Genomic DNA, 21240 nt, shown 5'->3' with positions numbered 1-21240 from the left:
TGCGGAGGCTGGGTGGGATGTGCCGCTCACTGGAGGTGGGATCTGTGAGGGGCTTAAAAACAGGGTTGGGAGGAGGTTTGTTCTGCTCCACGCTGGGTGGGTTGGGTTTGTGGAGCTGGTTCACCCAGGCCTGGCTCTGTGGGCTTGGCTGGGTCTGCGGGTAAAGCATCAGGCAGCGTGCGAGAGGCCAGGCTCAGCCCCCTGGGCCAAGGAGGAGGGGGGCGAATTTCCTCCTTGCGGCTTTTCCAGCTGTTTGGGGGACAAAGGTAACCTCCAAGTGGGGGAGGCATTCCCAGGGCAGCTTTCTTTGAATCCGCCATGAAAACCCGCTTGCCATCTGTGGCGAGAGCAAGCCACCAGGGATGGCTGGTACTGGTGTTGAAATGATGGGTTTGCATGCCTGTCGCAGGCAGTGACCCGCAGAGCTGTTCGGGTCCTGCTGCCCCGGTGCAATGCCTTCCCTCCTCCCCGGGCAGCTCGCGGTGTCGCCGGGGGGCTTGCAGGGTACATCTGCCCCTCCGTTGCCTCAGGGCCCTAACCCATGGGACTGGGCAATAAAGCCTGTCGCGCTTCACCGCCATCCCTGCCAATCCTGGGGCTGATCGATCACTAGGGCAGTAATACGAGGCGGCTCAGGGACGGTTTCTTTGCCTGCAATAAAGACGGGCTCCGCTTGAGCAGTGGCTTGGACCAGATGATCTCCAGAGGTCTCGCCAGCCCCAGCTGCTCTGTTACTCTGTGTGTGTGTGGTGATCCCCCCTGCTGACTCCACGGGGCCGAGTTCCCCCATGGTGAGCATCTCTGCTTTTCAGGGCAGCTGCTGCTCTCATGGAGACGTGCCAGGAGGCAGGTCCTGGGAACCTGCTCCGTCAGCCGCTTCACCAAGGGCTCTTCAGCCAGACTGTGGGCACGGTGCTGCTGAGGCTGCCTGATGGGAGCAGCGCGGGCGTGGGCGAGATGTGCCCGAGCTGCGCCCTGGCCCTCAGCAGCTGCCTGCTCTGCTGCTCTTTTGCTGCCCCAGTTGAAGTTTTGCCCTTGGCTGCCTTACACTGCCTGGCAGCTCCTTGACGGGAAGCAGAGGGGACTGAATAATTGTGGAGATAAAGCCCGAGATGCAGTCGGGTGTCAGGGTGACGCACACGTGTCCATCTGAGAGCGGAGCAGGCTGGGCTGTGCCTTAGCCCTGCTGATGGGTGACACGGGCATCCTTCATTCCCCCGTGTCCCTGAACCCAAGCCTTGTGTCCTGTAAAGCGCCAAAGCCGCTGCTCTGATTCCTGCTTGGAGGTTGCTGCAGGGTGGTGAGCCGTCATTTCCCTGTCTCCCATTTGTTGGCCAATCTGCAAACGGTGGCTGTGAGGCTCAGAGATCATGGTCTCCACTCGAAAGAGCGAGTTATTGACTGAAATTTTCACAGGAGCGTTGCATCGGGAATGTTATGCGCACTGACCGGCAGCTTGACAAACTGAATGAGGTTAATTGAAGGGGCAGCAACAGGGCAAACGAAAGGCTGGTGTCTTGTTTGAAACAGAAAAGGAAAATGCTGTAATGCAGATGGCCGTGCTGCCACCTCGATGGTACTCTTAACCGTCGAGCGTACATTGCTCTTCCTGTTAAGGCAAGCTTGCTGCTCGCTTTGGGGGAGACAAGAGCATTACCTGAGCAAGCCAGGATGATTTGTGGTGAACTTCACTTTGGGATAGTGACTTCAGGAATTACTTGCAGTTCCCCTCAGGCACCAGCTTCCCTGTACCCCTCTCCTCTCTGCTGGGTGAGTTGTGTCTGTTCTGTTCTCAGTTGCAGGGAGCAGCAGGGAGCATCTCTGCCACCAGAAGAAAATAAATAAAAACCCGCCAAATCTGTGTGTTGAGATGGGGCTTTTTGGGTGGGAAGAGGGGTGTAGGGACTGCATACCTGCGTCCTCGGTTGGCTTATCCCTGCTTGCCAGGGTGTCTGCAGATCTGCGACCCTTGGGACCAGTGTGTCGTCCTGTGCTCACCCAGCGAATCCTGTGTCTGTCGGGTGTGCTTTTCCCTGTCAGATTGCTTTCCCAGCTGCCAGGCAGCCCAGCCTGTTAGGGAATCCTCTGGATCCAGCGAGGGGGGGATTTGTGTCTGTCTTGGGTAAAAATGACTGGAGCAATGGGTCAACATGAAGGAGCTGTTGCAGCTTAGCTGGGGGTTGATGTAACCTGCTGACAAAAGTGGCTGTTTCTCCTCCTTGCTCCGCTGTCATTTTCTTTTCCTGCCTTCTGAAGTGTCTGATTTTTGCAGTATTGACAAGTGCCAAAGGCTTGTTATGGCCTGATGGAAGTGTTTGCTCTCCCTGCAGAAAGGAAAAAGCATCGTTCTTAGATCATTTCCTACTTGTTCTTTGTCATGCTGTCTTCTCAGGGATCTTTTGTGTGACTGCTAAGGTTGTCATCTCTTGGCATCACAGAAGGCAGCTGCGTATCACGTCTCTGTGATCAGGAAAGAAAAGACAGGCCTAGGGTGTAATTTTTCTTAATCAGTGGCAGCTTTCTTCTGCCTGCATAACCCCCGTGCTGGGTCTGTTATGTGCTACCGCAGGGTGGCAAATGGTTTCCCAGCGCCTTGTAACAAGGAGGAGACAGAAAACCTTCCTTGGGGTTTCCTCGTCTCATGACAGTCGTAATGCGGGGTCCTGTCTCCTTCAGCCTGAGCCCTGAGCTCCCTGATCCAGAGCCCTGTGCTCCAGGTGAAGCTCACTGCTGCCTGGTTTCCAGCAGTGCTTGTACAGCCAGCTGGGTTGTCTTCAGGAGGGTGCCTGGTGGCTCAGTGCAGATCCCCTTCTGCGTTCCCAGGGATGCGCTGCTGTCACATTCAACTTAGACCAAGATTTGGTTGGTTGGTTTTGTTTTTTTAAAAAAAAGCTGTACCTGGTTATCTTGTCACTGGTATTCGCTGTGGATAACTCCATGGATTTTTCAGGCAGCGTATAAAGGCTGTTGGTCAGGTGCGGTGTAAGCAAGGGCAGAACACACAGTTCCCATACTCTCTGCTCCCCTGTAGTGCAGGATTTGTTTCATTTACTAATTTCATTGCTTATTCCCTCAAGCTTTTGATGACATTGCTTTTATTAATGCAATGGCCATATGGAAAGACCGCAAAACACGGAGATAAACTTCCAAACGGTGCCGATGCTGCTTTAGTGACTCTGTTTCTGGGTCTGGCTGACGGGCGATTCTGCTGCTCTCTGAGCAAATCGTGCAGGCTGCGGGCAGTGAAGGCTTTGAAGAGCACATCAGCATTGTCTGCAGTTCTCCCGAACTACTCTCGCTGAAGTCGGAGCAGACTTAATCAGCAAGAGGGTGGTTTTCAAATCTACTGTAAATCACTCCCCCCGCCCCCAAAGCAGCTGAATAATTAGCCAGCCTGTCAGTGTTTGCTCATAGTGAGACAGAGGCAGACAGTGCTGCGCCCTTCTCATGATATCTGCAGTGCTGTTTAGAAATTAGGGTTAAATTAACTTTCCAGGGTACGGGCAGTGCTAGCCCTGCATATGTGGCCTCTTCCAAGGTGAGCAGAAGTTTTGAAGATGGATAGGCTTAACTCTTTCCTGAGCTGTCCCACCAGAGCTTCATGGTGCTCCAAAAGCTCACCTTTAGAATGAAACCCTTGGTTTGGGTTTAAAGGCTGTGTTTTGCTTATACAGCAGTACCAGTTTGTGCATTTCCACCCAGTTTGGTTTTGCCGGAGCCCTTTGTTGTAGCTGACAGGGCCTGGAAACACACAGCATCAGTCGTGAACATGGCTCGTGGCTGGGAGCGTCCAATCTCATGCTGGTGAGGGGTTGTACCAAAAGCCAAGGAAGGTAGAAGGCTGTGTCCCTCCCAGTGTCACTCAGGCTTAGGTCCAGGGCACGTGGGCCTTAAAAGGGGGAGCAAAGGTTTGGAGGAGACCTTGGAAAAGGTGCCTGAAACCTGGCCTTAGGGAAGAGTTTGGATTTTATGGCATCCGGTATCTTCTATGGGTTCATGGTCTGCCAAAATTGCTGTGTTTCAGTAATGGAAGAAATTGTTACTCTGCTCATCTAGGAAAAGGGAACTTGTCACGTTGTGCTGCACCCGCTGGCCAACAGGGTTCAAGAAGGGTAGAAGTCTTCAAAGCAGTTACGCTGCTACAGGCCAGAGTGACTCAGCTGAGCTCTCTTCCCGAGGGAAAAGCAGGAAGATTTTGGTTGTTCAATCCTGTGCTTGGCAGCAGCTGGCCAAGCCGTGTCTGTGTCCTGGCTGGAGAGCCCCAATGTGCAGAGTGGTGGCACTGGTCTCCCCAGCCCAGCGGGGAGGGCAGATGGGACCTGGAGGGCTGAGCAATGGCCAGGGGACACAAATGGAGACAAGCTTCGTTGGCTCACTCAGCAGCTGCTGTTAGCTGAAGCAAGTGTGGCAAATTGGGCTCCGTTGTTGGTGGCAGTGAGTGCCACACTTTAATTCTTTTTTTTTTCTTCTTTTTTTTTTTTTTTCACTGGCTTTAGAGGCTCTGCCTCGATTTCACAAAACATCTCCTTGCTGGTGCTCTGGGGCAGAGGCTCAACCAAAGCGGTCCCCCTGATTTTGCCGAGGAGATGCTGGTGCCGAGGTGCCAGGAGGAGGCTGGTGGCTGGTGGGAGCATCCGGCCAGCCTTGTGCTCTGATCCCCACCCTGTGGGCCTTAGGGTGCTTCTGGGCTCTTTCTGCCACTGGCAGTTTGTGCGGGTGAGGAGTCACTCTGCTATGAAGAGCACAGGCTCCCGCCCCTTAGGACAGCTAAAGCCCCTGGGACAAGGCTCCGTGCGCAGCTGATGTGGCGGGGGGTTATTTCCCCTTCGTGCGTGACCCCCACCGGGGTCGGTGGATCCGCCTGACGAGGTGTGAGCACTCTCTCGCCAGAGCTATGGCTTGGTAAAGTACAGCTGCATTTTTCATGTTGAGTTCTGCTGCTTCTTTCACTCGTGCAAGGCCGGAATGACCAGATGACTTCACTTAACGGGCTCAAAGTAACTTGCAGAGGGCAGCGTGGTGGCTCCTCAGCCATCCCTTGGGGCAGCCATCCAGCCGTCCGTCTCTGATGCGCGCTGATGCCCGCTAGAAGCAAACGTTGGCAGCTCTTATTCCCAATGAAATCTGTCCCAGGAGAAGCTAACGATCTCAGCGCTGAGCTTCTCGAAGCGGTTGATGCCAGCCCTTGCCTGGCGCTCTGACTCTGGCGTCCAGTGGTACAAGCTCCTGCAGGGACAGAAATAGCCGCTGTCTTTGTCTGCCCAGCACGTGCAGCTATTGCATCGTGTTCTGGAGCATTCAAGCCTAAGCGAGGAGCAGGGATCTTGTCAGAAGTTAGATTTTGGCCTTCAGAGCAGGGGGATGGATGCTTTTAGCGTGTTCCCAAGGGATTTCTTGTCTCTGGGACACAGCCTGGACCGGTGTAGGCAGAAGCTGACCTAAAAACCTGAGCGGAGCTGGTCCGGCAGAGCCTTTTGGTCCTGGCAGGTCTCCTGTTCAGTGGTGCACTGTGCTGCCCCTGGGACCCACACCAGATGCTAACAGAAAGGATGAGGACGCGATGCAAATCGTGCTCCTCCGGAGTGGGCTGTTGGCCTGGCAGGGCACGGTGGGTCTGCGCTGGGTCACCCCGGGACACTGCGAGTCTGGCTCCATCGAGACAGCCTGTCATTATTCCTCAGTAATAGTTCCTTGGGTACAATTTCCTGCCCGGCTTGTTGCCAAGCTGTGATAAATGAGCTTTGTCAGATAGCAGATTTGCAGATTCACCTCTGGAGCAGCGCTATCGGGTCTCCTTTTCAAGCAAGCTACCCCGTGTCAGCGTGAATCGGAGGAGAAGTTGTACATTAACGTCAGTGAAAACCTGACGCCCACTGGCTCGGTGTGAATGAGCTGGCTGGGTAGCCCTTGGCTGGCGGCAGCGCAGCCGATGCCTCTGAGGCCAGCGACCAGCTGCAGGGACCACAGGGGAGGGTTGGTGGGAATCCTCCGTGGTCAGTGAGGCCCCAGTGTTTACCCCGTGGCAGCCACCTGCCTCCATCCCAGTCTCATCTTGCTTTTTTTAAAATTTTTTTCAAGACTCTTTTTTTGAAGCCCTAGAGGACAAATGAAATGGAGCTGAGTGTATAAGTGTTGCTGGTGCCCGGAATCGTTTTGATGCCTTTGGCACGCTCTGTTACGGGATGCAGGCATGCAGCCCTGACCTGCTCTACATGGAGGGCACAGCCAGCCTAAGGAGTTAGCGTAGCTGGAGCACCTACGCTTGCTGCTGGGACCCTGAATGCTCAGCAAGTTATCGCTTCCCTGGCCTCCAGCTAGCCTTCACCTTGTCAGCAGAGGTCATTTTGGGGTGTTATTTTAAATGTTTCTGTGACTTCAAAGTGCTGCTTGGTTTTCTGCTGCTCTTCTCCCTTGGGCTGGCTGGTGTCCTGTTAGAGCTCAGAGCTGCCAGCCTGACGGGCGGAAACTCGAGCTAACTTCACCTGGATCGAGCACTTGCTTTTATCATGTCAGGCCTCTGAGCACACCGTTGTTTTCTATTTAAAGGAAAAAAAAAAGAAAAAGAAAAGGAAAGTAACCCTCTTCTCGACAGTACTGTAGAGTTTTGGATGAGTGGTGCCTGCCATCCCAAACACAGCGCTGAACTGTGATGCATGTAGCACTGATGCTGTGATGGACACCTGAAAGCCACGTGTCTGCATCCCAGTGCATTTCCCGCTGGCCCGGGAGCACTGCGTGCATTTCCCTTCTGCGAGCTTGCTCCTTGTGAATGTGGCTTTAGGTGGGCTGGAGGGGTCCAGCACCTCTGTTGCCCCATCCGTAGAGGGAGGCCCGTGAGGAACCAGAGGAAAAGAGTGCTTGGGAAGCCCAGGCCGTGCCCACAGGGCACATGTCTTGTGGGTTTCTTTCTGCTTCTTGTTTCGCTGCCCTGCTATAAACACTTAGAGCTGACTTTGCCAAAGCAGAGGGCCTTGGGGCACCTCACTGCAGGTGATGATCCGTGGGAACAGAGGGCTGCAGCCCTTGAGGGGCTGTTGAGAAGCCTGACTCTTGGGAAAGAAGACTTTGGGGTTTTATCAACCGCTTTTGCAAAGTTATTCTTTGGGGTCTCAGCAGTATCCCCCAGCCGTGTGGCTGCTGCGGGGGGACTGGAGCAGTCCTGGCTTCCTCTGGCCTGGAGCCTTTACGGCAGAGCCGGCCGCCGTTGTCGGGAAGCCAGGAGATATCAAGTGGCTTCCCTGGGTGTGCCCTCCAAGAGGGAGGCTGGAGGGACAATAGCATTCTCCTGAGGGTGAGCATCCCTTGGGTCAGACAGAGCTGGGTTAACAAAGTGAGTCTGTTAAGGGAGGGTAAAATAGAGGTTGTATGAGCTCCTGCACGGGTGCTGTTTCCAGGCACTGTAGCTCCGAGTTGGGGAAAGGAAGCCTTCATGGTTTTTACCCTCATGTCTTTAATCCTTTTTCTGCATCCCGCAGGAGACCAGGGTCCATGGTTTCCATCCTAAGTTACTGTTTGGCTCATCTTACAGGCTGGCAAACGCTCGCGCTGGAGGATTGAACCCAGTAAAGGAGTGATCCCCCCCGAGAGCGAGGTGTCTGTGGCCATCATAGCAAACTTGGACGACACCGAGAGATTTGAGGATGAGGTGAAGGTGTCCATAGAGAACAGCCACACCTACGTCATCCCTGTCCAGGCTGTTGGCACGGGCACAACGATTGTCACCGACAAACCCATTGCTCCAGAGCTCAACTTGGGCCTCCACTTCAGGTAGGGATCTCTCGGCTCCCGCTTCCCACGTGGGCTCGGCAAGGAGTTTTGCTGTAGTCCTTCAGGCTAGTTGTTCTTCAGTGCTCGAGGTCCTGGCTCTGCTTCACCGAAGCCACAGGAACTCCTTTAGGAGTGTTCTATGGCCGTTTGAAAGTTGTTAGATACCCTCAGAAACCACCAAAATGGAAACCAGTTGCTAGATTGTCCCCGATTTGTTTTTAGTTGGAATATATTTATTTCTGTACTTTATCAAAGAATGAGCTGGAGGAAAACAGCAGGTCCCAGAAGCCTCCTGCTGGAAAATGCTACATTACAAGTATAAACATATTTCTGTTTGCAATAACGTTGCTTACCTTTCCACTCGCTATGGGCTATTCTCTCGCAAGAGTGGAAAACCTTGGCGGTAGCTTGTTAGCAACTCCTCGACTGAATTAATGGTGCTGGTTTATTTCCCTTCTGCCTGGGAGTCCTGGAGGAGCTGCAGAGTTTCTTTGCCCTGTATCATCCATCAGTCTGCTCGTCTTCCCCGGTTCCCCTGCTGGGCCGCTCTTTATTAGAGGCGCTCGCTCTTCCCTCGTTTCCCCTGCCCGCGTTCCTTGCGGTCTGCCAGCACTGCGGCGGCAGCAGCCCGAGGCAGAAGCGAGCGAGGGTGCCTGCAGGAGCAGCTCTGAGCGGGAGAAGAGGAGAAGTTGGCTGAGGTTGGGTGGGATAAATTGCATGTGCTACCTGAAAGAGCTTAGCTCGGAAGGGGGCATTCACGGATCCTAGTGTGTGTGTCTGAAACTGGCTACATTCTTATAAATGGGAGAAAAAATAAGCCTTTTCAAAGCGCTGTTGCTGTCGGAGTCCTCTTGGGACGAGAATAATACTCTTCTCCAAGTGCCTGTTCCTTTTGCTGGCTGCAAAGAGGCTCCACAGTGCTCCGATACCTACATTTTGGGCTAGAAAGAGGAGGTTGATGCTGCCTTAAGCATTTAGGCTAGATTAGTGGGGTGGGGTGGGGCGTTGGGGTGTGTTAAATATGCACCCACAAGCCCCCCAGGTAAGCAGGGACGTTACAGGGAGATTGGCACTTGGCCAGCGTGCCCTGTGCTCTGTGCAGCCACAGATGGGCTGCACAGTGGAGGGGAGAGCGTGGGTGGGATTGGTGTCATTGTCCTCTGCCCCCCTTCGTGTCTTTGCCTGCAAGCTAGTTGGGAGCCGCCGTTGGCAGCGGGTGCAGAGCTGCCGCCAGGTGAGCTGGGGGGACCCAGGTGACATCCCAGATGAGGTGGGCTTTCCCAGAGCCACAAATCAGGCACCTACCCAGAGCTTCCCCCAGCCTTCATCTGCCGCTGTCCACAACAGAAAACCGGTTCATACTAAGCCTTGTACACATCATTTGTAAAGTGTGTTTCAAAGACTCGTTTGTTCTAATCTGTCACTTCTGTGTTGGTGTTTAGCTGCTTGTGGCAGACGTGCATTTTGCAAGCCACGTGTTCTGTACCTTTCAAAAACCCAATAATTGTTGTAGGAACAATTCTGTTCCTGGTGGTGCTCAGATTTATAGAGGGTAGAATAATTATTCCACGCTGGCCTGCAGTTAGTGTTTCTTTACATAATGGAACCAATTTTCATTGAATATTCGTTTCGGTTTATATCTAGCTGTAGTGATCAATCTCTTGTTGTCACTCCATTCCCTCAGCTGGTAGACCGGGTCTTGTTGCTGTGTTTGTCTTGGGGGAAGCTTATGCTGATCCTGCGTTCTCACAGTGCATTTACCTTCCTAAGACACAAAACCAGCTGCCCTGTTCAGCTGATGCGTTGGGGGCAGGGAGAGCTGGATGCTCCCTAAGAGATGGGGGAGTGGGGGTGGGGGTAAGATGGGCCCCGGCGGTGGGATAACTGGTGCCCAGATCTCCAGATGAGTCTCTGCACCCTGCCAGCTCCCCAGTAGCATCTTCAGAGGAAGCCACCTGAGGCAGCAGCTCCCCAGGAGCAAGTGAAATGGCAGCAGAGCTGCTCGTCCACCCACCTGTAGCCAGGTCAGACCAGCTTCGTGCCTGGTGCAGGGAGACCTGCAGGACGCACCTTGGGAAAACCCTCTGAGTGCTGAGCACCAAAGGGTGATGCTCTGCTCACGAGTACCTGAGGTGACGGATCTTTGCGAAGCTTTTCCTTGCTGTACACAAACTGACCAGCTGCTGGCTGCTGAACTTAGGGCCAGCCGAGGTCTGGCTTTGGCTGAAGCTTCGAGCTAGGTCAGCCTTTTCAGAGGTGGTTTTACTGCTGAGCGTGCGGTCAGATAACGCCATTGGGGTGCTGAAGCTGGGTGACCACTGGGAAATAGCAGCCCCCATAACGTTTTCCATCTCTTCTTCTCTTCTAGCTTTGATCGCTGCTGTTACCATTTCAAGGTGACAAACAGAGGACGCACCCACCAGCTGTGTTGGTCAACAGAAGGCTTCCCCATGTTCAGCCATCGTGACCGTCTCCGTGCCATCAGTAACACCAAGGGCACAGATTCCTTCCAGAGCCCCAAACCTGCCTGCCCTGTGTTTAAGCTTCAACCACTGAGGACAGAGCTGATGCCGGGCAAGACTGTGGAGATGGTGCTGGAAGGCTCCTCCAGCACTCCCCAGGTGAGTTGCCCCACGAGGGCTGCGCCCTCCCCACCAGGTCACCTCCGCTGGGGCTTCTTCCGACACCTTGACATTTGCCTTGGGAAAAGGAGCAAGCGCTTTCCAGAAACTGTTTTAATGCCACAAGTTACCGTGGCAGCACCGGCTGCTTTCCTTGCTGGCCACCATCAGTGTTTCCATAGTCACCATAAACCCAGCTCGCTGGTACCAAAATGCTGGCTGAAGGGAATGTTGCTGCTTCAGAAGCAGAGGGCAGGTTACAGGGTGTTGTGTGCTGAGGCAGAAAGGAAGGGCGGAGAAAATAAGTTACACTTAGGCTAGGAGCAGAGGCTGTAAATAAATGAAAACATGTGAGGTCATAGATCTGGTGAAAAGAGTGAGTTAAAAAAACCCAAGCACTAAACCTGTGAAGAGAGGGAGAGTCTGAGAGCAGCATCATTTTTCCTCTGCAGACAAACATGGGCAGAGGCTTGTCTAGCGCTGAGTCCTGGAGGAGAAAAACAGTGCGTGCCAGCCCTGATGGTCAGAGTGACGTTCATCCACGTGGGAAAGTGTTCCCAGGGACCGTTATAATTGACAGCTTGACTTGTTGTCGGTATTTCCATACCAGCTCACCCCAGACTCTCAGCCAGCCTTGGTGTCCCAAGGGCAGCCGGGTCTGGCAGCACCCTTGGGTGGCAGCTCAGCAGGGTCACGGGGTGTTCTCCCCCCCGGGCCCTTCTTTCCAGGCCAGGGGAAATCCCACTCTGCAGAGGAGCTGCCAGCTAACCCTGGTGTACGTTCCTTGGCTCTGGGACCGCTGGGCCCAGGTCTTTAAGCAAATGTGGAATGAATCTTCATGAAGCTCCTGCTGTTCCTAATGATCTGAAAGGTGCTTGCAAGGGTTGCCTCAGTGGCAGCTTGCAGAAGGCTTGATCGCTCACCTAGCTGAGTGCCCTCATAAATAGGATGCAGCATAACAAGAGGAGGGGGCTATTGAGGAGGGCAGTGGCTGTAAGTTGCGGCAGGAATAGGGTCCGTGGTTGGGTGGCTAGCAACTGCAGCGTGTTTTGTGGATGCCCTGCCAGCACCTGCTTGGGTGACGCGTGACTCTTGCATGCAGGTGGTGAAGGAGCGGCTGCTGTGTCACACCGTGGTGGGGAGCAAGGCGGGGAAGGCACAGGTAATGCAGATGGACGTCACGTGTGAGTTCGTTGATCCCGTTCTGCAAGTGTCTACCAGAGAAATCGCATTCCGTGTGGAGAAGGTAAGTCTCAGGATCGCATCCTGGCATTGAAGAGCGTGGCTGATGGCCGAAAGCCTGCAGGGTGTGCGTGCCTGTTAAACACGGGGGGGGTGGGGACGGTTAAACCGCTTCCCCAAGTCCACGGGGCTTTGGCTATCGATTCGAGCCAGAGCAAGCTTTGGCCGTTACCACGAGATGGTTCTACCGCCGAGATGGTGATTTTGCTGCCCTGGGGTCGGGGACAGTCACAGCTCTGCCCTTCTCGAGGTGGAGGCAGGATGGAGCTGCTGCGCCAAGGGCACAGGTGAGGCAGTGGGACCCGCGAGCGCAGCGTGGCCGTTGCACAGCCGCCTTGTGCGCTGGGGCTGCCGGGGGGAGAGCCGATCGCTGCAGCTGAGCGATGCTAAACCCCTCCTCACCCTTCCTGAGGTGCTTTGTGAAGTAAGTGAGGATGTTCTTAGCGATGAGATGGTTTTCTGACTTCAGCGAAGTAACGCTGAGATTGCAGCTGCTGCACTGAGGGGGGATCGTAGCCACTTGCAGAGAGACACGCATTTGTGTAGTCAAGATGAAGGGAGGTTTCTGAGGCTCCTCCAAGGCATGGGGATGTCTGAACACCGATCCTGCAGGGAAGCTGAGAAGAATGGAGCTTCCTGCCAATTCCTCAGGCTGGTGAAGGAAAACTGTCATCTTTTGTCTCTCTCTGCCTTCCCTGCTCTTGGCATGGATGCTAGCTCTTTGCGTTTCCCTCAGCCTCACCTCCTTCAAAGGACCTGCAGTCATCCCTCAGCTGCAGTGATGACAACACCGATGCAAAACAGGAGCCCTTTAGTCTCTGGGTCCTGACTCCTCCATCATCTTTCCCTCTCCCACGCGGTATCTGAAACAGAGAAGATGGTTCATTATTTAGTTTCTGTATTTTCAGGCCTCTCCTCTGGTTCCCAGGCTTCCAGAGAAGCACAAAATCCTGTGAGCGGGTGGTTCACACTTAATGAGAAGCTTTTCAGCTGTTCCTGATGTCTGCCTGTGTTCTGCTTGATGCCCTGTGCTCTAGTTTATCGAGTGCTATGACCCTGCAGCTGTTGGATATCGATACATCCAGAACTAGTTTCCCAACCGCTGCCTAGTTGATGTGAACCCTGCAGGAAGGCCAGAGCGATGCATAACCAGAAAGAAATAGCTTAGGCTGAGCTTAACTGTGAGGCTACAGACACTTTGTCACTGGAGCAGGGAAAGCAGGACACACGTTGCAACCAGACCGTTGAGGTTTCTAGCTGGCTGTTTGTGCGTGTAAATGTTCCAAGCTAACCTTAGGCTACTGCAGGCTCTCTGCTCCAGGCCAAATCCTGCTTGCTTTTCTCTTCTGACTAGCATCCCTGCTTTTATGAGGCTCCTGGAGCCACTAAGGCTGTACAAAATGACTGGGGGTGAAAATCGTCTTGTGCCATTCTGCCCAAGAGAGAGTAAACTGGAGACAAGCGCTCTGGGTTCACTTTCTGCTTTTGACCTTGGTCAAGCAGCTGCCTCCTCTCAAGGTGCTGTTCCCTCGTCTGTATGTGAGACTGTTTCCCTGCCCCCTGGGGGATGCTGTGGTTTCTAAACGTGAAAAGCACCTGACGTTCTGAAAGAAAAACCTTGTAGAAGGGTAGAAACTAATACAGACAGTGACTAAGAGATGTGTGCAATTTTGGGGTTGAAAACTCTGAAATGCGTCGGAAGGGAAGGGAGGTGCGTGGCCACTTCAGGTTGTTTTTTTCTTGTCTCCTCTTTCTGTAGCTACCCAGTGACGTCCTCAGCCTACAGCATAAGCCTCTTTCTTTAAAAAACATGTCCTCCCTGCCGCTGAGCGTCGTCCTGGCCTTAGATCAACCCTTCAGAGTCTGTGATGCGGCCCAGCAGCCCCTCCCTGCAGATGTCCAAGTGAGCAGGACCTTCCCGCGGTGGGCTTTGAGGAGGAGGGATGTGGCGGTGCGTTCCTGTTGGGAAGTCCTCTGGCAGTGTCTTCTGCAGAGTCAGCAGTAGCCTGGCCCCAACTCAATCAGATCTGAAGCGAGCTGCTGGAAGAAACAAAAATACCCGAGTTGGGAAGATACTTCGTGGCTCAAAGCCATGAGGAGAAGGGAGCAGGCACCTAGGGCTGGGCAAGCCATGGAGTAAAGGTATCTCCTGGGACTTGCAGCAGCCGTCCTCAGCCAACCTCAAGAGCAGCTTGCTCTCTGTGAGGGCAGCTCTGCCTTCGGGAAGGCTGAGGATGCTCCTCCCGCTGTCGCCTGGCACCTGCCCTGTCGGTGGTGGAAGGTGGTGGATGTGGGCTCTGCTGGACACGTGCTGGTGGAGGTGCGGGCACCGTTCCTGTGCTGTGCCGGTGACTGGCCCCTGCGAGGCTGAGGCTGCCGTGCCGGTGCACTTGTGCTGTGAGGATAAAGGAGTTTCTCTGGAGTCAGGGCAGCAGCCCTGGCTTGCCGGAGTGCTGGTTCGGCTGTGTGTTTAGCACAGAGCCTCTGTGGGTCCGGAATTCAGTAGGACAATATCTATTTCCCCCTGGTACCGATGGAAAGCACAGAAATGTGAGCCTGCAATAGTCTGACGAGAGCGTGGTGCTTGCAGTCAGGCACTCGCTGTAAAGAACGTGCAGGGTGGGCTGAGAAGCCCACGCTGAGGTCATGCTTTAAGACATTGACATGTTCCATGCTATCCAGCCTTGGACTTCATTACGCTGGTGTTTGATCTTTTTAATCTCCTTGCAGCCAATGAAGCTGGAGGTAGGGGAGGAACGTCATTTCTCCATCGGATTTAACCCTGCTCACGAGGAGCATCTGAATAGCTGGGTGGCAGAGAAGGCTCTGAAGATACAGCTGCTCGAGCATCCTCGCGAGGAGCAGGTCACTGTTCGGGGAGAAGTTTTCTTCCCCAATCTCCAGTTCCAGACTATGGCTGTGGACTTTGGGTGCATCTTGAATGACACTGAGGTGGAGCGTTACATTGAGATGACCAACTGCAGCCCGCTTCTCGTCCGGTACCACTGGTCGTTCCTGACGGGCGGCCACGCGAGCCAGCTGAGGTATGTGCACCGTTGCCCTCTCCTTGAAGCTCTTCTTCCTAGTGTCCTGTCTGTACCTGGCGAAGACCCAGGCTGTTTGCCTGGGATCTGGCAAGCAGCTGTCAGCTCTCCCTGGTGGGAATAACACCTGCCAGCCGTGGTCAGGTTAGATGCTCAGGGAAAAGGTGATCTCCGCCGGCTGGACGCTGGGGGGGAGACCATGTTCTCCAGCCGAGCTGGGGCTGTATGACACTACTAACGCTTTTTGCTTAGCCCATACCCTGGAGTCCTGCTGTGCCTCTGGAGCTACAAAGCCACGCTTAGGCAGGTGGACGGTAACATCACCGGTTTTCCATCCCTGCCGACCCTGTACGTTGTCATTTCATCCTAAGAGCCTACATAGGCGCTGCCACCAGAAGGACCTGCTGCTGCCCCGGTCCCTTGCTGCTGCTTTGCTGTAGCCCCCGTACTGGTTCCCCGGGAAGGAAAGCTGCTGTGGAGAGCTGTGCTTGCAGACCCTGGTGGCCTGAGGCAAACACCACCCTGGAGAAGGGAGTTTTTGTCTGTTAGCTGTTTTGTGAATGCGATGTGCAGTTGATTCAGCATTTTTCACCAAAACGGCAGATCCTGCTGGGGCTGTAGGTCCAGCTGCAGGTGTCGGTGGGAGCGCTTGTCTGAGCATCCTTGGGAGGCAGGGCATCCAGCCCTGGTCAGTGGTTTCCAAGCCCAAGAGCACTCTTGCAGTGGTGCTGCAGCACATCTATAAACACATTTCTAGCAGTTCCTCCCGCTGTGGCCTCTCTGCGTAGTACAGAAGCCTAGTCTGGGCGGTTTTAATGACACTAGCAACTGTTTTTTTCATAATGCCCTGGGAAACCGAGCAAAGTTAACCACTGCGCATTGAAGTGCTGCTATTGCAAATAACAGAGATCATAAATAAACAGTTTTGTTTAGGGAGTTGGAATTTGGCTTAGAGGAGACTGGGCACTGGCATTAGCCATGGCGGTGAGGAGGGCTTGGGGGAGAAGCTGTGGACACTGGGGTAGCCCGTTCACAGCGGGGTCTTACCAGGTAACAGCCAGTCTGGTGTGACCCTTCATGCGCGGCGCCTTCAAGAACAGACCCTAAAATGCAGGGGAAAGTCTGCAAAAGCAGGTGCAAGGAGGTGGACAGGGAAAGAGTAACAGGGCTGTAAGCTTTGCTCGGAAGCCCCTGTCATCTCCTGGTAAATTAGATTAGGGTTTAATTACAAGCTAAGGGAAAAATCTAACGTTGATGATAGAACAATGCATATATTTTATGATAACAGAGAAACACACACTTTGGAGCAAAGCCTGTGTGGAATTAATTTCCTCTGGGGCCACTTATTGGCCAGTTGCCTGTTTGTATCTACTCTTTTTTTTTTTTTTTTTTTTTTTTTTAGGGTTTTGGAAATGTGACTGCTGAATCAGTTTTCAGCTTTTAATTCCCCCATCTCCACTTAAGTTGGCTTTGCTGGACCTGAGCCTGCAGGTTCTTCCGGCAGACGCTGAGTCACCCAGCTCTGAGTTGGTAGCAGCTGAGGGTCCTGAGCATCTGGCAGGATAGCAGCCCCTGCTCCAGAGGGTTTGGCATAGCCCCTTTGCTGGCTCGTTAGTGCTGTGGACGTTAGGACAGCTCCCTTTTCTGCTCTGCATGTTAATTAAGCAGTAATGTGCTCGCTCTGGGTCCCTCGGCAGACACCATGTGATTCTCCATGTCAGGGCTGGAAATGAAGATGGTCTCCAGGCTATTAACACCTCAGATTGCTCATTAAGAGCCCAGCAGAAGGGCAGCATGTCAGATATTATTTCTGGTCTACATTAAGCACTGTTGCTATTCTAAATTATCAGATCAAACTAACTCGGTCTGACATCGAGGGAATCAAACATCAGGTCTCGTGAAGGCGAGATCGATAGAATTGAAGCGTCCACACCTCTAACCTTGCTGGAGCTGATTGCCAGAGACTCCCAGCATCAATCAGACACACACATTTATTTTGGCCAGGAGAGAAAAATGTTGTTTCTCTGCCTGGACAAGACTATTTGTGCTTAAAGTGGGTTTGGTTTTTTTGTTTCTTCTAATTGCTCAACCCATTTTTTCCTCCTTACTCTTTAGTCACTGCTGCTACTTTGAGCAATCGTATCAGCAACACAGTCCAGCCATTGCTGTGCGGTTAGTCATTTCCAGGGCGCACACAGGGACAGTTGGAGGTGTCGGATCTCACTGCAATGATGTTGCTTCTCTGTCTCCGCGCTGCCTGGTCTGAATGTCAACGGGTGGTTCAGTAAATGCACAAATCTTAGCTCAGCAGAGGAATTTATCCTAGCAAAGAAATAGGCATCAGGGCATTGGGACAAAATGCAGTTTCGAGTTTGCTCTTGGCGAGGGCAGACCATCACCACCACCTTCCCCAGCTGCTGGCCAGGTGGCCCAGCTCAAGCCGCGTGTTCCCACAGGGTGCACTGGGCAGGTTTTGAGTTTACTTCTGTATCACATTGTTTTGTTTTCAGTTTCAAACACCCTTGAGCTGTCTTGCTTGTTCCAAAGTCCCTTTTCAATCTGCGTCTGTTGGCCTGCAGGACAAATCAAAGTGCATTGTCGGGCTCCATAAGCCTGTTTAGATGCCTCAGGGGCGCATGGCCTCTGGTGCTTTGCCCTGTGACAGAGCTCGGGCTTTGTTGGGGGGCTTGTTTTCCCCCGGTACTTCGGCTGTGCCTAAGGGATGCACCAGCGTGTGGTTCCTGGGGGCCTGGGCAAGGATGCTGGGCGTGTGGGTGCCACGCACCAGGGCAGCAGCCTCAGCGCTGTTAAAACTCCTGCATTTAATGCAAAGGGGTGGTGGCTCCTGGCACGTGTCCTTGGTGCTGGCAGGACCTGCAGGGACCTCGGGCCTTCCGATCACCATTCTGGGGTGTCTGTCCTGCTGGTGGTGGCTCTCGCACAGCCTGAGCTGGCAAGGTCACGTCATCCTGCCTGAATCTTCACGTGCGGTTTGCAGAAGCGGTGTGATTTCTGGCTCCTCTATTTTGGGAGGTGGGTGTGGGGAGTGGTGTGAAGCTGTGTCCTTAGGAGGCTCAGAAACCAAGAGACAGGCTGAGATGATTTTTTTTCCTAATGTCTCAGCGGTTTGGATGGTGGGTGGCACAAGGCTGTCCTGGCCCTAGCAGGAAGGACTCTTCTCTCCCTGCTGTCAGTGTGCCTGTGCTGCCATTGAATCCCCCCTGTTAATACCTGGATCCATTTTGTCTCATCTGACGGGTGGTCAGGTTGGGTGAGATGGACGCAGGGGGGTTAACACCTTGCTGTCAGCTCCTCCAGCCCCAGGCTGACCTGCTTATGTCAGGAGGCTCCTCATCTCCGCTCCAGCGTGCTGGTGGAGGCACTTCCGCAGCCCTTTGGCCCCTCTGCTTTGGGGCTGGTCCCTTCTGCAGGTGGAGGAGCCGCTCTCTGCTCCTTGCCTTCATCCCTGCGTTCACAGCCTTGCTCTGAAAGTGCTGGAGGCTGCCCAGAAGGTCCCAATTCTGAGAAAGGGTTACCTCAAGCCTGGGCTGATGCCGAACATCTCATCATCTTGCCCTTCTTTCCCAGGACCAACCCCCTTTCCTTCAGTGCCAGGAAGATGTCGTGTCCTTGGGGTCAGCTTTCTGTTGACATCTCGGGTTCCTCACTCCCTTCCTTTTCATGTGATGCTCATTGTTGTTCTTTTTGACTTTCCCCCACTGGAAAGAGTCCCTGGCTGTGCTGCTTCACGCTTCTCTGCAGCAGGACTTGCTAATCACATCATCTCCCAGCACTGGGTCCCAGAGGGCTTCTACTTTAGAGGGAAAAATACTGTTGTTGTCTAGGCACCACGGTCTGGTGAAGTTGCCTCAAACCATTCTGTAGAACTAGAGGTACCTTAATAAATGATTATGGATTTTCCATCTTGGGGGTTTCCCTCTCCTCGGGAGCTGTTACTAAGCCGCATTATTTATCACGAGCCACTCTAAGAGCTGCGGTTTCATTTCCTCACCATGTGCATCGTAGCGAGCGGTTCTGGGACAGCTGCCGCGATGACGGCCAGACCCAGGCGCCCAACGGGTGCGTGGGCTGGTGCGTGGCTGGAGGGTGTTGAGGTGCTCCTCTTGGTGGCCCAAGACTGTGGGCATCTCCCCTGCCGCCAGGGAAAGGTAGCGTGCAGCTGCAGGCTGCCCAAAAGCACCACTGTCCCAGCTGAGCTGGATTTATCTCATCCTTACGGAGCTGCCCAAGTCAGCGGCCGCTGGAGGTGTCGGGCAGTTTGGTCGCCCGTCAGGGCCCCCCAACATGCACCCGGGTGCCTGGGCTGAGAGGAGCAGAGGTTGCGTGGGTGGGACCGTAGGTGGGCGATGCGCTGCAGGGCTGAGCGAGCGCCTTCATCCCCTCCAGCCCTGGTTTGTTCTTCCCCACGGATGGTGCCGAGCTGTTGCTCGGGGTCCCCGTGGCGTCCCAGCAGCGGGCGGAGGGAGGGCTGTCAGGGGCTCACCTGGGCGAAGCCGTGTTCTTGCATGTCGCTGTAGGGAGGGCAAGTCAGGCGGGATCTCTTCCAGGTTGTGAAGAGCAGAGCCTGTAATCCAGAAACGAAAACCAGCCTTAGATACTAAAGACAAATCTTTGTTTGGAGCCCGTGGTTCAAGGCACTGAATTCCCAGCTGTAAAAAATGTGCCGTGTTTGACTGCGGGGGGAACGTTTACGAATAGGAACAGCGGCAGGTAGGCATGGCCCGAGCGCGTCCCTCCACGTGGCGTTGGAAATCCAAGCAGAGCTACTGTGAGCACCTGCTGCAATTTCATACAGGGACCATAGTTGGAGTCATTTGGGAATTCTGAAAACGTTAACCCATACGCTTTTTACTGGCTGCTGTTGCTCAAAGGATAAACTCGGCTCTGTTTGCAAAACGAGCGGTTGAACTGCTTTGCTGAACCGTTTGTCAAATTTGTCCTCCAACAGTTTGTGTTTAGAAAATGCTGGGGAGGTAATGATGGCATCAGGACGTGCCACACCGGTTAGAAGCTCGTTTCAGCAGAGCTGCAGCCTTTTTGGCGCGAGGTGCGGTTCGAGCTGCTGTTTTGCAGCCAGGGAGTACCTGCGGCACGGCAGGGAGCTGAATCTCGGTGTCGCGATTGGAATAGATTGATTAAAAATGACCAGCGTTTCCTTCCCCAAAGTACTAATCGCGGCTGCTTTGGTGCTCATCGGGGATCAATGGGCTGTTTAATTGTGAGTCTCTGCCTGGAGCCGCTTGACGTGTCTTCCCGTGTTCCTTGCGTGTGCGAAGGTGTCCCGTGCTGGGCTCGTGCCGGCTCCGTCGGGGTTCAGGCACAGCAGGCGGCGGGCTCCGTCCCTGCTCCTGCCATCGCCGCTGCTGGTCCTGACCCGCAGCTGTGCGTAACCGCCCAGGGGAAAATTCAGGGTGAATACCTAGAAGAGCTGAAAACCTCCTTGCGGCACTGGGTCTGTGCTGGCTCATCACCATCCAGATCTGCCCCTTTGTGTCTCAGTCCCACCTTTTTGTGCAGTTTGTCCTTTTGTCTCCCTGCAAGGTGTTCACCTCTGATATCTGCAGTTCCTCATTGCAAGCAGTTGCCACTGCTGGACCGGCGTTGTCCCTGGGCAGCCCCCAGCATTGACCTGCTGCATCCTGGTTCTGGAGCTGCCAGGTCGGATCCATTCCTGGGCTGGCGGCACCAGTGCCCACCCAGGGGCCACGTCCTGCCAAGGAACTGCTTCTCCAGGTCTTCCTCCCTCCTGCTGCAGCTTCATGATTGAAGTTACGGTTTCTTCCAGGTTCAGCCCTCCAGCACCTAAACCTTTCATCAAACCCCAGCCACCAAAGGAGGAGGGAGCCTGCTCGGAGCACTCGGCATCTGCAGAGAGCAGTGTCAGTGATGGATGCGTAGAGGAGCCAGCTGAAGCCCTGGGAGCAGTGGGGGATCCTGCCCAAGAGCCAGCAGATGCAGAGGACTCCCTGGAAGCAAAGGTAGATTTTCTTGTACAGTCACTGTTTTGCGTTGCCTCCCCCAGCTTGCCACCAAAAAGCCGTGCTGGTGCCAGTGTCCCTTTTTTGCTGCCCTGCTGCCATGTGCCTTGAGAGTGGGCTGGGCAGCAGGGCCAGCAGCTGGACACGGGGCTTATGGGGAGGGACAAGTAGGGTAGTGTTGTTTGGAGAAGGCCATTCAGGTCCTCCTGACCTATGGTGAGGTTGGGGTTTTTTGGTTGGGTTTTTTTTGCACTGTGAAAGGAGGGGTTTTACCTGCACCGTGATGTGGAGGCTTCCAGTTCCCTTCCTCTGTCAAGCCCTGCCCAGTACTGGTCTCCATGTGCCACCTTCTCAGCCCCAGCTAGAGCCACCCGTTGTCACGTCTCTGCCTTCGCCCGAGCCCTGGTATTGCAGCGATGGCCACAGAGCTGCCTTTTTATAAATGGAGACTTGACAAAGTCGCTGTCTTTTCCTCTTAGTATGGAAAACAGCCTTTGGTCTGCTGACCTTCCTGGTGAGCCTCGGTGCTTTGGAGCTTGGCCTCGGTGCTAGTGGGAGCTGATGACG

At 54.1% G+C, this 21240-nt stretch overlaps 1 pseudogene across 1 annotated transcript in view; it reads left to right on the top strand.

The window, feature by feature from the left end:
• The window catches only part of LOC308055833 (hydrocephalus-inducing protein homolog), a 76111-nt pseudogene that overhangs the window by 43307 nt on the left and 11564 nt on the right, over positions 1–21240 (top strand). Inside the window, exons 18-23 of the transcript XR_013931978.1 lie at positions 7529–7767; positions 10136–10388; positions 11491–11634; positions 13390–13533; positions 14361–14674; positions 20481–20673. The product of XR_013931978.1 is annotated as a hydrocephalus-inducing protein homolog (transcript). The remainder of the gene's footprint in view (positions 1–7528; positions 7768–10135; positions 10389–11490; positions 11635–13389; positions 13534–14360; positions 14675–20480; positions 20674–21240) is intronic.

Source organism: Falco punctatus (genome assembly GCF_963210335.1).
Source record: "Falco punctatus genome assembly, chromosome: 20".
NCBI lineage: Eukaryota > Metazoa > Chordata > Aves > Falconiformes > Falconidae > Falco > Falco punctatus.
Note: the sequence above shows the minus strand (reverse complement) of the source record. Positions and strands in the feature narration are given on the sequence as shown.